The sequence below is a fragment of the Balaenoptera ricei genome, chromosome X (genome assembly GCF_028023285.1).
Source record: "Balaenoptera ricei isolate mBalRic1 chromosome X, mBalRic1.hap2, whole genome shotgun sequence".
NCBI classification, from domain to species: domain Eukaryota; kingdom Metazoa; phylum Chordata; class Mammalia; order Artiodactyla; family Balaenopteridae; genus Balaenoptera; species Balaenoptera ricei.
In genome coordinates, this window is record NC_082660.1 from 48498405 (window position 1) to 48512073 (window position 13669).

The window sequence follows — 13669 nt, forward strand, 5'->3', positions numbered from 1 at the left end:
AAAGCTTGTGTTTCGTATTAATTTTCATTTTGGATGATCTGTCCATTGGTGAAAATGGGGTGTTAAAGTCCACTACTATGATTGTGTTACTGTCGATTTCCCCTTTTATGGCTTTTAGCATTTGCCTTATGTATTGAGGTGCTCCTATGTTGGGTGCATAAATATTTACAATTATTATATCTTCTTCTTGGATTGATCCCTTGATCATTATGTAGTATCCTTCTTTGTCTCTTGTAATAGTCTTTATTTTAAAGTCAATTTTGTCTGATATGAGAATTGCTACTCCAGCTTTCTTTTGATTTCCATTTGCATGGAATATCTTTTTCCATCCCCTCACTTTCAGTCTATATGTGTCCCTAGGTCTGAAGTGGGTCTTCTGTAGACAGCATATATATGGGTCTTGTTTTTGTATCCATTCAGCCTCAGCCAGTCTGTGTCATTTGGTGGGAGCATTTAACCATTTACATTTAAGGTAATTATGGATATGTATGTTCCTCTTACCATTTTCTAAATTGTTTTGGGTTTCTTATTGTACATCTTTTCCTTCTCTTGTGTTTCCTGCCTAGAGAAGTTCCTTTAGCATTTGTTGTGAAGCTGGTTTGGTGGTGCTGAATTTTCTTAGCTTTTGCTTGTCTGTAAAGGTTTTGATTTCTCCATCGAATCTGAATGAGATCCTTGCTGGGTAGTGTAATCTTGGTTGTAGGTTTTTCCCTTTCATCACTTTAAATATGTCCTGCCACTCCCTTGTGGCTTGCAGAGTTTCTGCTGAAAGATCAGCTGTTAACCTTATTGGGATTCCCAGGTATGTTATTTGCTGTTTTTCCCTTGCTGCTTTTAATATTTTTTCTTTGTATTTAATTTTTGATAGGTTGATTAATATGTGTCTTGGCATGTTTCCCTTTGGATTTATCCTGTATGGTTCTCTCTGTGCTTCCTGGACTTGATTGACTATTTCCTTTCCCATATTAGGGACGTTTTCAACTATAATCTTTTTCAATATTTTCTCAGTCCCTTTCTTTTTCTCTTCTTCTTCTGGGACCCCTATAATTCGAATGTTGGTGCATTTAATGTTGTCCCAGAGGTCTCTGAGACTGTCCTCAATTCTTTTCATTCTTTTTTCTTTATTCTGCTCTGTGGTAGTTATTTCCACTATTTTATCTTCCAGGTCACTTATCCATTCGTCTGCCTCAGTTATTCTGCTACTGATTCCTTCTAGAGAATTTTTAATTTCATTTATTGTGTTGTTCATCATTGTTTGTTTGCTCTTTAGTTCTTCTAGGTCCTTGTTAAACGTTTCTTGTATTTTCTCCATTCTATTTCCAAGATTTTGGATCATCTTTACTATCATTACTCTGAATTCTTTTTTGGGTAGACTGCCTGTTTCCTCTTCATTTGTTTGGTCTGGTGGGTTTTTACCTTGCTCCTTCATCTGCTGTGTGTTTCTCTGTCTTCTCATTTTGCTTAACTTACTGTGTTTGGGGTCTCCTTTTTGCAGTCTGCACGTTCGTAATTCCTGTTGTTTTTTGTGTCTGCCACCAGTGGCTAAGGTTGTTTCAGGGGGTTGTGTAGGTTTCCTGGTGGAGGGGACTGGTGCCTGTGTTCTGGTGGATGAGGCTGGATCTTGTCTTTCTGGTGGGCAGGACCGCATCCAGTGGTGTGTTTTGCGGTGTGTGTGACCTTATTATGATTTTAGGCAGCCTCTCTGCTAATGGGTGGGGTTGTGTTCCTGTCTTGCTAGTTGTTTGGCATAGGGTGTCCAGCACTGTAGCTTGCTGGTCATTGAGTGGAGCTGGGTCTTAGCATTGAGATGGAGATCTCTGAGAGAACTTTCACCGTTTGATATTGTGTGGAGCCTGGAGGTCTCTGGTGGAGCAATGTCCTGAACTCGGCTCTCCCACCTCAGAGTCACAGACCTGACACCCGGCCAGAGCACCAAGACCCTGTCAGCCACACGGCTGCTAGTGTTGGAGAGTCTCCTGCAGAGGCGGGGGGTGGCTGTGGCTTACCAAGGGGACAAGGACGCTGGCAGCAGAAGTTCTGGGAAGTACTTCTTGGCGTGAGCCCTCCCAGCATCCACCATTAGCTCCCTCAGACCTAGGTTTTTGTTTTATGGGATAAAATTTTCAACATGTAGTTAAAGCTGGTCTTCCTAAAGCCGGGCCAACTGCAGCAGCAACTTCTTCCAGCCCCTCTTCCATCTCCCCATTTTCTTTTTCCTAATGTACACCTCAGAACCTCAGCCCTTTTCAGCTTTAAAAAAAAACCAATAAATTTAACTGTGGAGTTTCTTAAGTCCAAATGGAGTGGAATGGTCGGAGACCTTGTAGCCCTGTTTCTTGTCTCTGCATCTTTCATCTTGAAGGTCACTTATTAATCCCAGTATTGCCAGAACATATAAGGAAACCAGACCATGCGTGCCATTAATAAATCCAACCCCCCCTTCCATTTTTGACAATGGAGGGAGACTTAGGGAACGAAATTCAGGACTATGAGGTCCAGCTATTCCACCTGTGGAGATCTTCCTTCCTGGCTAAATTCGTAAGAGCAAGGTGTGATTTCTCCAAAGAGTGCAACCACCTTACCTGAAAGGTCTCTGCATTCCAAATTAGCTGTAGAATGGATGGGGTCTCCCAAACTCCTTCTTTCCTCACTGTCCCTGAAGATAGTCCCTTTTCCCTGCTGAATTGTTGACTACTATGGGGAAAACAGGAAGGCCAAATAGCCACCAAAGGGCAGTGCAAAGGTTACAAAGTTACTCCAAGCTTTAGTAGGTCCTAACTCCCACTGAGATGGTAACTAGAAACTTTTGCCCAACCACTTTTTATTTCTCAGTGTCACCCTACTCCCACCACCACCACACACATCTATCCACCTTTAGGAAAATCAACAGATACTTCCCTCAGTTGTGGCCTGCTCTTCTTCATTTGTTTCTGAGCCTTGTGATTTTAGCCCTTCAACCTGCTCACATGTGAACCCTTCTGAGAAGGTCCTCTTCAACAGTCAAACATTTACTAAGTAACTACAAAGTAGTATGACTTTTACAAACCTCAGAAGTTAGAAAATCAAGTAAGTTTGCTCCCCATCCAAATACAGACCCTTCTCAATTTAGACCTTTTATTGACAGATATGCTCTTCTATTTGAAAAAATCCTGTCCATAACTCAGCACAAATGCCACTGTAGCAGAAAGGGGAATGGGCAATTATAGCTAGTCAACAATGTACGGCAGGGAACACTCCCTTCTGACCTGCTGGTTTCCACTGACTCTCAAATGTCATTTGTGATATTTCTATTCACCAGATAGAAACTTTGATTCATATTAACCATTTGTAATTTGGCTTTACATTATTCCGGGAAAACATCCTTCCAATAATCTAGTTAATCTTATCTGAGGGCTCTGGTGCCAAGAAATTAGCAAAGGCTTCACTGGACCTATTTTTTGACCCCAGCATCCCACAGGGGTAGGAATAGGGGTTAGTTTCATGGCCTTACTAGCTGTTGATCTCCTCCTTACCAAACAGATGGTAACTCCTTCACTGAACAAGATGGAACTGAGATGAACATCAAAGTTTACAGTTAGCTGACTACTACAGCCATGGGTAGAGTAGTGACTGTTTCTGGAACTCAGTTTCTGACCATGAGCCCTCCTTTGACTAGGTTTTTGGGAAAACAATATGTCATTCTTGTTCTTTTCCCTTATCCCAGGTGATGCTACAGTTTGGGGGTCTTACATAGTACCCAGGCATAGAGGTAGATAAAGGTGTCTGCTTCCAAGTCCTTAGATCCTGTCAGTTACTGTTAAGCCCTCTGCCCACATGGGCTTTTTCAGGTGCTGTGTCATCTCCAACATCTCTGCCAGTCTTGGGGCACAGAAATCATTGCCAAGGTTACTTGTTGTTCCATCTATCTAGACATTCCACACAGCCCTTCCTCTTTTGAGTCTTCATGCCAACCAAGTGTTGCTTCTGGAAGTATATGCTGCTTGAGCTCCCACAGAGCTCTCTCTCTGCATCTTCCCCCCCACGAAGAGGGGAGTAAAGAAAAGAAGAATCTTTTTTTAGACTTATGCAAATCTTTCTTCCTTCTAGTTTCCTGGCCCAGATACTTCATCACTGTGCCTGCACCCAAGTCCCCCTTCCCTAGGGCTTACACTTTTGGAACATGAAAGCCATAGAGACTGGCAGAATATTTGTTTCCCTGCCTTGCCACCTCCCTCCCCTGAGATACACCACAAAGCTGACTACTTTGGGGGAGGGAGGAGAAAAGAGAAAGGGGGGGAAATACAGGAAAGAAAAACTCCATTTATATCTCAAAATAATATTGCAGCCACATTCTCCCTCTATTAAATCTTAGCATCTCAGCAAAGAAAATGTACTTGTCATCCAGATGCCCCCTCCTTAAGATAGTAACTCCCAGGACTTGGATGCCTGGGTGATCTTTTCTCCAGGCAAGCCTTGGCACTGGGGGAATTTCTCACCTGGATCATCTAGGGGATGTTAATGTCCTCCCAGGAGGTTCTCCTTCCTCCCAGCACGAGTTGAGTGTCCCCTGAGTAAGAATAAGCATCACCTACCTCAGAAATGAGCAGCTATCTTCGGCATAGTGACTGACTTAGAAACACTCCACCTTTCAGATTGGTCAATGTAATTTCTTGAGCCTTACTATGAAGTCTGATCTCCTCTTCCTAGACACAATCTTCCCTCATGTGCCCTAGGCCATATATCAGGGAGCAAATTTAAGGTAAGTGCCTTTTTCTTGGCAACTAACTCTTGGAGAGCCTAAAAAAAGAGTAAGCCCACATCACTCTCTAAAACTTGCTAGGTGTCCGAAATTGTAACTCCTCTGCAAAGACCCCATGTGGGCAGGATACAGAGCCTGAGTTGGGGTGGCTGGAATAGACCTTTCCCTCTCCAGAAGATCAGTTCTGCTAGAAACGTACAGTATAGTATATTTTTCTGAGAATCAGATAATTCAGTCTCCTGGGCTAACAAACAAGGCTGCATTTACCTGCCTGCCTTTCCTTTCTCTCTCCTTCCCTCCCTCCCGCCTTTCCTTCCACTGACCCTTCTGTATATGTTCCAACATTCCATAATAGTCCTTCAAATCAGTCTTATTACAAATCCTTCCTGTAGCAGGAATGAATCAGAGTCTACCACCACCACCACTACTACTACTATTATTACCACCATCATTTCTACTACTACTGCTACTAATAAGATAACATTTACTATGTACTTTATACAAACCCACTGAATCCTATGGGGTAAGTGCATTATTAACACCATTTTTCAGATTAGTAAACCAGGGCACAAAGAGGTTAAAGAACTCGCTCATGGTTGCACAGCGAGTAAATGGCAGAGTGAGGTTTAACCCCAGTTAGTTTAGTTCAGAGTCCATGCCCTTTAATCATTTTGTTGTATCTTTCTTTATTGTCTATGATTTAACTTTAGACTCCAAACTCCCCATTCCATGGGGCTGGTAAAATAACCTCAATTCATCTTGATATTCCTCCACCCCAGGCTCATGCCACAATCCTGGGCTATTACACAGTGCTGAGGCCTGGGAGCAGAGGTCCGTTAAAAGTCCCTGGTCATCAGGCAACATAACTTAGCAGTCCACTGCCTCTACCCACAGTGTTCCTTTATGGTCTGGCAGGCCTTAGTTGCGCTGGGACCCTGCCAGTGACTTGCGAATTTTTGTTAAGGCTGCCTAGGACAGTCTCTCTTCTCTCAGGTTTTCCTGTCTACCTAGGGGTTGTGCCAAGAAGCAGGACACAGGTCCCCTCTATCCAGGACCCATGGGTCTCCCTCATAGCATTACATTATCGTCAGCCCTAGTACGCAGGAAAAGCTATCTCTAGGCTGGATAAAATCCTTCTCCCTTCATATTTTCTGGCCAAGACACTTTGTCTACATCCCTAATCCTCTTACCCTAAGGATGTGGGCTTTTGAAACACAAAACCAAAGAGATTGGGAAGTGAAATCTGCTTTTAGTCTTGTGCATCCCTTCCCCTGAGACAATAAAACTTGGGTGGGAGGCAGGGTCGGGGAGAGGGAGATATAGGAAGGAAAAGCAGTTAACTACAGAAAACATAAAAATATCTGTTTCGGGACTTCCCTGGTGGTCCAGTGGTTAAGACGCCACGCTTCCAATGCAGTGGGCATGGGTTCGACCCCTGGTTGGGGAACTAAGGTCCCACATGCTGCACGGTGTAGCCAAAAAAAGAGATATCTGTTTCAATTCTGTGCAAAAAAAGATAGTTTATTTAATAAATGGTGCTTTCAAATTTGGTCATCCAACTAGAAGAAAGCAAAGATCCCTACCTTATGCCATATACCAAAAAAAAAAAAAATCCAGATGAATGTTCATTTCTCTGCTCCATCTATTGCTGATGGAAGTATGACTCACTACTACCTTTTTTTGCAAAGTAATCTGCAAGAATCTAATAAAATTAAAAATCTACAGTATCAGTTCAGAATGGTTTGGGCTGCAAGTGATAGAAAATATGACTAATAGCGGCTTAAACAAATAGAGGTTTGTTTTTCTTTGTCACATAACAAGAAATCTGAAGGGACACAGATGCTAGGCTGCTCAACAAGGTAATCAAGAACCTAAGCTTTTTCTGTCCTTCTACTCCACCATCCTTGACATGTTGGCTTTTGTCCCTAGGCTTTTTACTTCATTCTTACAAGATAGCTGCTGAATCTAGATATCACAACTGCATTCAAAGGCAGAAAAAGGAGTAAGGGAATGCAATGGCCAGGAAAGTAAGAGAGGTACCACTCTCCTTTTATCAGGGAAGGCGTTTTTTTCCAGACATCCCCCAAGAAATTACCCATACATCTCCTTTGTCATAACTGGATCATATAGTCCAGGGAGTGGAACCAAATTCTTTGAAATCAGGGTTCTCTGCCTAATACCTGAACAAAATTAGTATTCTGTTAGCAGGAAAGAAGGGAGAGAATGCCAGGTAATTAGGCAACCAGTGTCTGCTGCATACACTTACCTTCTGACTGAGCTGTTTGGAGTCTCTCCTACAGAAATAAAAGCACCAAGAAACCTGCATGCCCATCAGTAGAGGAATGGTTGAATAATTTCTGTTAAGAATGCTTGTTAGTGGTATAGTTTTAAAAGAGTATTGGACTGAGAGTCAGGAAACCTGGGCAAAATACTTATACTAATGCTGCTACTTGGAGAAAAGAGAAGCGTGCAATTATAGTCCCTGCTTCTGGTGGACGTAGAATGCAGATGAAGAGATAAGGCATAAACAAGTAAAAAGGAAAATAATAATTCAAGAATTGTTACAGGGTACTGAACAACTAATTGGCATGTGCATGTTGCTTATAATAAGTGCTACAAGCAGTCAGGCATTCATTCATTCATTCGTAGGGTTTTAGTACAATACATAAGCTAATATATCAGATCTTGCCTGGGTAGCTGCCTCTGCATTCTCCCCTTTCTCAAAATTGGTGTCTAAGATTCATTTCTCATCTGGTTTCCCAGTTTTGGTGACTGATCTCCTGGCTTGTTATAATCTAACAATCTGCCCTGTGTGTTGGGTCTGGGGCCCAGCTTTGCTCTCCCTTGTCCACCTCCTTCCCAGAGACCAGTCCTGAAATCTGTCCTGGGAATGGCTGAGTTTGTGCTTCTTACTGCCAGATTTCCATGATGCTGCGTACATGGATCTAAATTGCACCAGCCTCCTTGCCAATCTCTCTGCCTATGTTTCAGTACCACCAGTCCACCTCTCACATTAGCCATCAATGATCTTTCTAACCCACAGATCCATCCTATCATTTATCTGCTTAAAAACCTTCAATGGGCTTCCAGCCATGATGGAATAACAGGGACCAGATTTACCCTCTGCCTAAAACAACTTAAAGGTAGACAAAATATATGGAAAAAATGACTTTCAGACATTGGACATCAAGCAGTACAGAAAAGTAAACCCTGAGAGATGGGAAACAAATGAGATGAGTTCTGCAATTGCCCCAGCTGACTCCTGAAGAGAGACAGGGATAGGGGATTCAAATAGAGCTTGATGTTCTCCCTAAGTTGAAGAGGTGGAGCTGAGGATTCAGGGAAGCCAGGATAGCTAGAATTCATAGAGCAAAATACCAGAGAGAGAAGAGCTGCATGGAGAGTATAGAACTGCACAGAGGAAGAACTCCAGAGACCTGCAGAGCATTCCTCTTGAATCTTCAGCTGAATACTCGTCAGCACATGCATGTGAAGAAATTATCCAAGGCTGAGAAAAGAATCACCTGAAAGGAGCATGGGGGGAAAATTCTTGGGGCTCATGTAGAGCTGGGATCATTTATATTTCCAACAGTCAGAGTGGAGAAAACGTGAAACACATGGGACATCAGGAAAAGTACTCAGAGGCATATTGCCTCATTAGTAAGGCAAAATTAGCACTAAAGACTACTCTGTTCTCATCTACAATGCTTGAAAGCAAGCCTCAAAGGGATAAAATTGTTTCCAAGTAATGTATCTGTGTCCTAAAACAAAGCTCAAAATCTTTTAAAGGAATAAAAATAAAATCCAGAACCCAACATTGTAAAATTCACAATGTCTGGGGTCCAATAAAAAAAATGATCAGACATGCACCATAGCAGAAAAATGCAACCAATAAGGAGAAATCAATTAACAGAAAGAAACCCAGAAATGATACAATGATAAAATTAATTTAAAAGGACATTAAAACAGCTATTATAAATATACTCTATATGTTGAAGAAGGTAGAGGGAAGAGTGAGCATGTTAAGGAGAAAGATGGAAGATTTTTTTTAAAGGACCCAAATTGAACTTCTAGAGATGAAAAATTCATTGTCTGAGATGAAAAATACAACGAAGGGATAAATAGCCTCATTATTTTCCAACAAATATTTTCTGAGGTCCACAAAAGAGATAACACAGTTCTTGAAAGCAAAATGCTTATAAGCATAAGGCTTACTTGTGAAGGCAGCGTCTGTTCCCAATAGGTTATATTGTTTCCAACAAGAAGTCTGCTGTCATTTTTATCATTGTTCTGCACATAAAGTATCTTTTTTAAAACAATTTTTTAAAAAAATATTTATTTATTTACTTATTTGGCTGCTCCGGGTCTCAGCTGCGGCACACAGGATCTTCATTGCCATGTGTGGGATCTTCGTTGCCGCGTGTGGGATCTTTAGTTGCGGCATTCAGGATCTAGTTCCCTGACCAGAGATCAAACCTGGGCCCTCTGCATTGGGAGCCCGGAGTCTTAACCACTGGACCACCAGGGAAGTCCCATAACAAGTGGTTTTAAGATTTTCTTGGATATTGGACATTGGACATTGAAGAAGAAAATATTAATGAACTTGAAAACATAGCTATAGAAACTATCCAAAATTAAAGACACAGAGGGAAAAAAAAAGATTGAAAAAAACATGAACAGAGCTTTAGTGAGCTGTGAGACAACTTCAAGTGCCTTAATATACATGTAATTGAAGTTCCAAAAAGAGAGGAAGGGTGAGAAAAAATATTTGAAGAACTATTGGCTGAAATTTTTCCCATTTTGTTGAAAATTAGAAAACCATAGATCCAAGAAGCTTAAAAGAACCCAGGCAGGAGAAACATGCAGAAAACTACACTAAGGTATGTCATAACCAAATTGCTTAAAACCAATGATAAAGAGAAAAATCTTAAAGCAGCTCGTTAAAAAAAAAAAAGATGTTTTATGTACAGAACAATGGTAAGAATGATAGCAGACTTCCTGTTGGAAACAATATAACCTATTGGGAACAGAAGCTCCCTTCACAAGTAAGCCTTACATTTGAAAGCATTCTGCTTTCAAGAACTGTGTTATCTCTTCTGTGGACCTCAGCAAATATTTGTTGGAAAATAATGAGGCTCATTTATTTATTACATACATTAATTTAATACACTCTGTGCTCATCTTAAGGTAAGAACCCAGGACAGAAGGCCAAGTCCCAGCATTTGAGCTTACAGTTTAGTCAGAGGCCCAAAAAAAGATCTGTGGTTTTATAATCTCCAACAAATTTTTTTTCACCACCACAACACTCCCCCACCACTTTCCTCCCTTGGTGTCCATACATTTGTTCTCTACATCTGTGTCTCTATTTCTGCCCTGCAAACTGGTTCATCTGTACCATTTTTCTAGGTTCCACATATATGAGTTAATATACGATATTTGTTTTTCTCTTTCTGACTTACTTCACTCTGTATAACAGTCTCTAGATCCATCCACGTCTCTACAAATGACCCAATTTCGTTCCTTTTTAAGGCTGAGTAATACTCCATTGTATATATGTACCACATCTTCTTTATCCATTCGTTTTTTAAATGTTTGGCCATTAGTTCTTTAAACATTTTTGGTTTTAATGTTGGGAAGAAGGACTTGTTGATAACGGCTTTCAAAGGATTGAGCAGGGAATTTTCATGTGGATTTTGAGGTGTCTTTTCAACCCTCTTGACAAATCCAATGGAATTGGAAAACCAGCCTTCTTTTTTCATTTGATAGCACTGTATATAGTATTGATAAGTTGTATCCTGATCAGTAGCTCTGTGGAGCTGTGAACTTCTCTTATTCTGGAAGCCCGTATACATCAGTAGTAATCTATACTGATTCTCAGTCCAAAACCTAAAAAATTTCTCCTTTTCCTTCTTCATTACATTGTACCTTTTGGACTCAATTTTCAATGATGTATTTTCAGTCATCTGTACATATATCTTTTACCTTGTTCTTTTCCTTCACAATTGAATCCCCTGCTGACCAACTGCTCTAATATACTTATCTCAGGAGTCATTGCTTTTGATGTGTTTAGTGTTATTAGTCTTTGTATAAATTGTGGTATTAGCTCTTTTACTTTTTTGCCTTTCCATTTGTATTTTATATAAAATAATAAGAGAAAATATAATAAAATATTTGAATCACTGTGCAAAATCTGCTCTACCACGATGGCTTCATTGTCAGAACTGAAAGGTTGGCTGGTAGGCAATAGCTTGAAATGTTTGTCTGATGTATTCAAGTCCAAATTCAGCCCAAAGAAGATGGTTTAGGTATGTTATATATGACTGCAGATTTTATGAAAGTCAAATGTGTAAAAGCTGAAAACCTCCTGTGAAACCAAGTAACCCTAATAAAGAAGTAGAAAGTTATGTGTGCTATAAACAGATATCCAACTTAGAAAGAGCTATGGGGAGTTATGGGAGATCAGGTAGAAGCAACATTGATGTGGGCCTTGAAAGATTGGTAAGATCTAGACAGGCCAAGATGATGGGAAAGGACATTCTAGGTGGAAGCAAAGGCTCGCTTGTGTATTTGAAGTTTGCAACTTCCTTGGGTTGGTGGGAAGAGTTCAAGCTTCCCTTATTCCTACCTACTCCCAAAATGGAGGTCTTGTGATAAGGTTTAGGAACACATAATTGAATCACTCTCTCAGGAGTGGAACTTTATGAGGTAAGAACTGAGAGGTTAAAAGCTATTGCTGGGACTTCTCTGGTGGTCCAGTGGGTAAGACTTCGCACTCCCAATGCAGGGGGCCTGGGTTCGATCCCTGGTCAGGGAACTAGATCCCACATGCATGCTGCAACTAAGAGTTTGCATGCCGCAACTAAGAAGCCCGCATGCCGCAACTAAACATGCCGCAACGAAGATCCTGCGTGCCTCAACTAAGACGGGGCACAGCCAAAATTAATTAATTAATTAATTTTAAAAAGCTATTGCTATGGGATCTCTACTTTGGCATATCTCTATCTTGACCTTCCCCTTGCTTGGATATCTTTCTCTCTCTAGTTAACCTGTTGGATTGTGCCTTTTCTCCAGTGCAGGTGGCAGAATAGAAATGTCCATTCCTAGACCACCATCCTTTACTGAGCAGGCTAAATGGGAGCTCGGATGGAGCCTGGAAATGGGGGGTGGGAGTGAGGCATGTTCTGCTCTAAGCCCTCTAAGCCAGGGTTTCTCAGCTTTAGTACTGTTGATATTCTTTGTTGTGGGGGCTGTTCTGTGCATTGTAGGATGTTTAGCAGAGTCCCAAGTAGATGCCTGTAGCACCTCCTCCACACACAGTTGTGACAACCAAAAAATGTCTCCAGGCATTGCCAAATGTCTTCTGGGCATGGGGAGGAGGGGACAAAATCACCCATGGTTGAGAACCACTGCTCTAAGCCTTATAAATTAGGAATTCAGGCCCCCACCAAGCACCCATGTGAGATCCCTCTGACTGAAAAAAATGACAGGTAAGGTGCTTTGGATATATTGGGGGCTTTAATTTTTCCTTAGGAAGAAAAGATTCATTTGCTCATAGAAAGGACTTGATATTATTAAATTTTATTGGCATTATATAAGTCATTATAGTTACTCGATACACACTGTGAAATTCAATATGTAGAGCTGGGTTGCATAGCAGGTACATTGTTCTAAATTCCCCCCCATCCCCGTACAAACTCACTTCTCACAGAGCCTTCCCACAGCCTCACTGAGCGGGCAATGGGCCACTGTCACCTCATTCCTGGGCTGCAGCTGATTGGAACAGGGTAGACACTTAACCTAAGCTGAGCTAATCAGCTTCTCTTCCCTAAGAATTTGGAAGGAGACTCAGTCACTCCAGTTAGCTAGCTGCAGGTGCTGGACTGACACAGAAATAAATTTGGAGTTCTGGAGGCCACGTCTGGGCTACAAGAACTGATGAGCTGGCAGAGAATTGAGTCTTCATTCAGTATGTTTATTTTCTGTCTCCCCTGCAAGGTTATAAGGTCAAAGAGCACTGGAACCATGTCTCTTTTGCACACCATAGTATTCCCAAAGTCTGGTACAGTGCCTGATGCATAATAGACACAATAAATGTTCATTGAATGAAGTTATGACCAGCTTTACCACTTAAGAGTATAAATAATGGCTATTTGTCTTCTTTCTCTGATTAACTGTTTAAGCATTCATCTGCCTTTATTAATAGGAAGTCACTATCTCCCTTTTGAGACCTCTGTCCCCCCTAATTTGGTAAAGAAGCTAAGTACCTATTCATTCCAAGATGATGAGTCCTGTTTCTAAATTCTAGGCAGAGGTAGAAAGAACTAAAGAGCCTAGTCAATGCACTAGCACCATTATTTCTCTTGCCATCTGCCCTGGTCCTGCACAGTGTAAGAGTTTAGAGTGCCAAGGTCACAGGTCTTTGAGTTAATTCTTCATGTTCAGCTGTTGACCCTCAAAACATATCACTGTGTTTTCTAGATTCAGTCCTGGGTCTTTAAATCTTAGAACCAGCCCAACCCCCAAGAACCCTTAGGCTCTGGTGTTGATCCCAGATAAGCAGCCCAGATTCTTGCTGCCTTCAAGGTAATTTCTCCTTTGGGACCACTGGCAACCATTCTTGCCACTCCAACAGATCTCTAAAACTTTAAATCTAGGGAAGAAGGGTTTGGATTCTTGGCCCTTTCCCTCTCAGAAAGCCCCTTGCCTTCTTATGCAAATTGGTCTACTCCTTCTCCCAAGACTCTCCAGAACTCTGAATAACATTGCTAAAACACACGAAAAAAGGTCTTGTTATTTCTTGGTTAAGAGTGCCTTTCTGCCTTCCATTTACATGACTTAGGGTACTAGGCAAATCTTTTTTTTTTTCTATAATAAAATATCTGCCCAGAGTGAGTCACAGTCTTCATGATATCAAAGAGAGTGGGATAATTT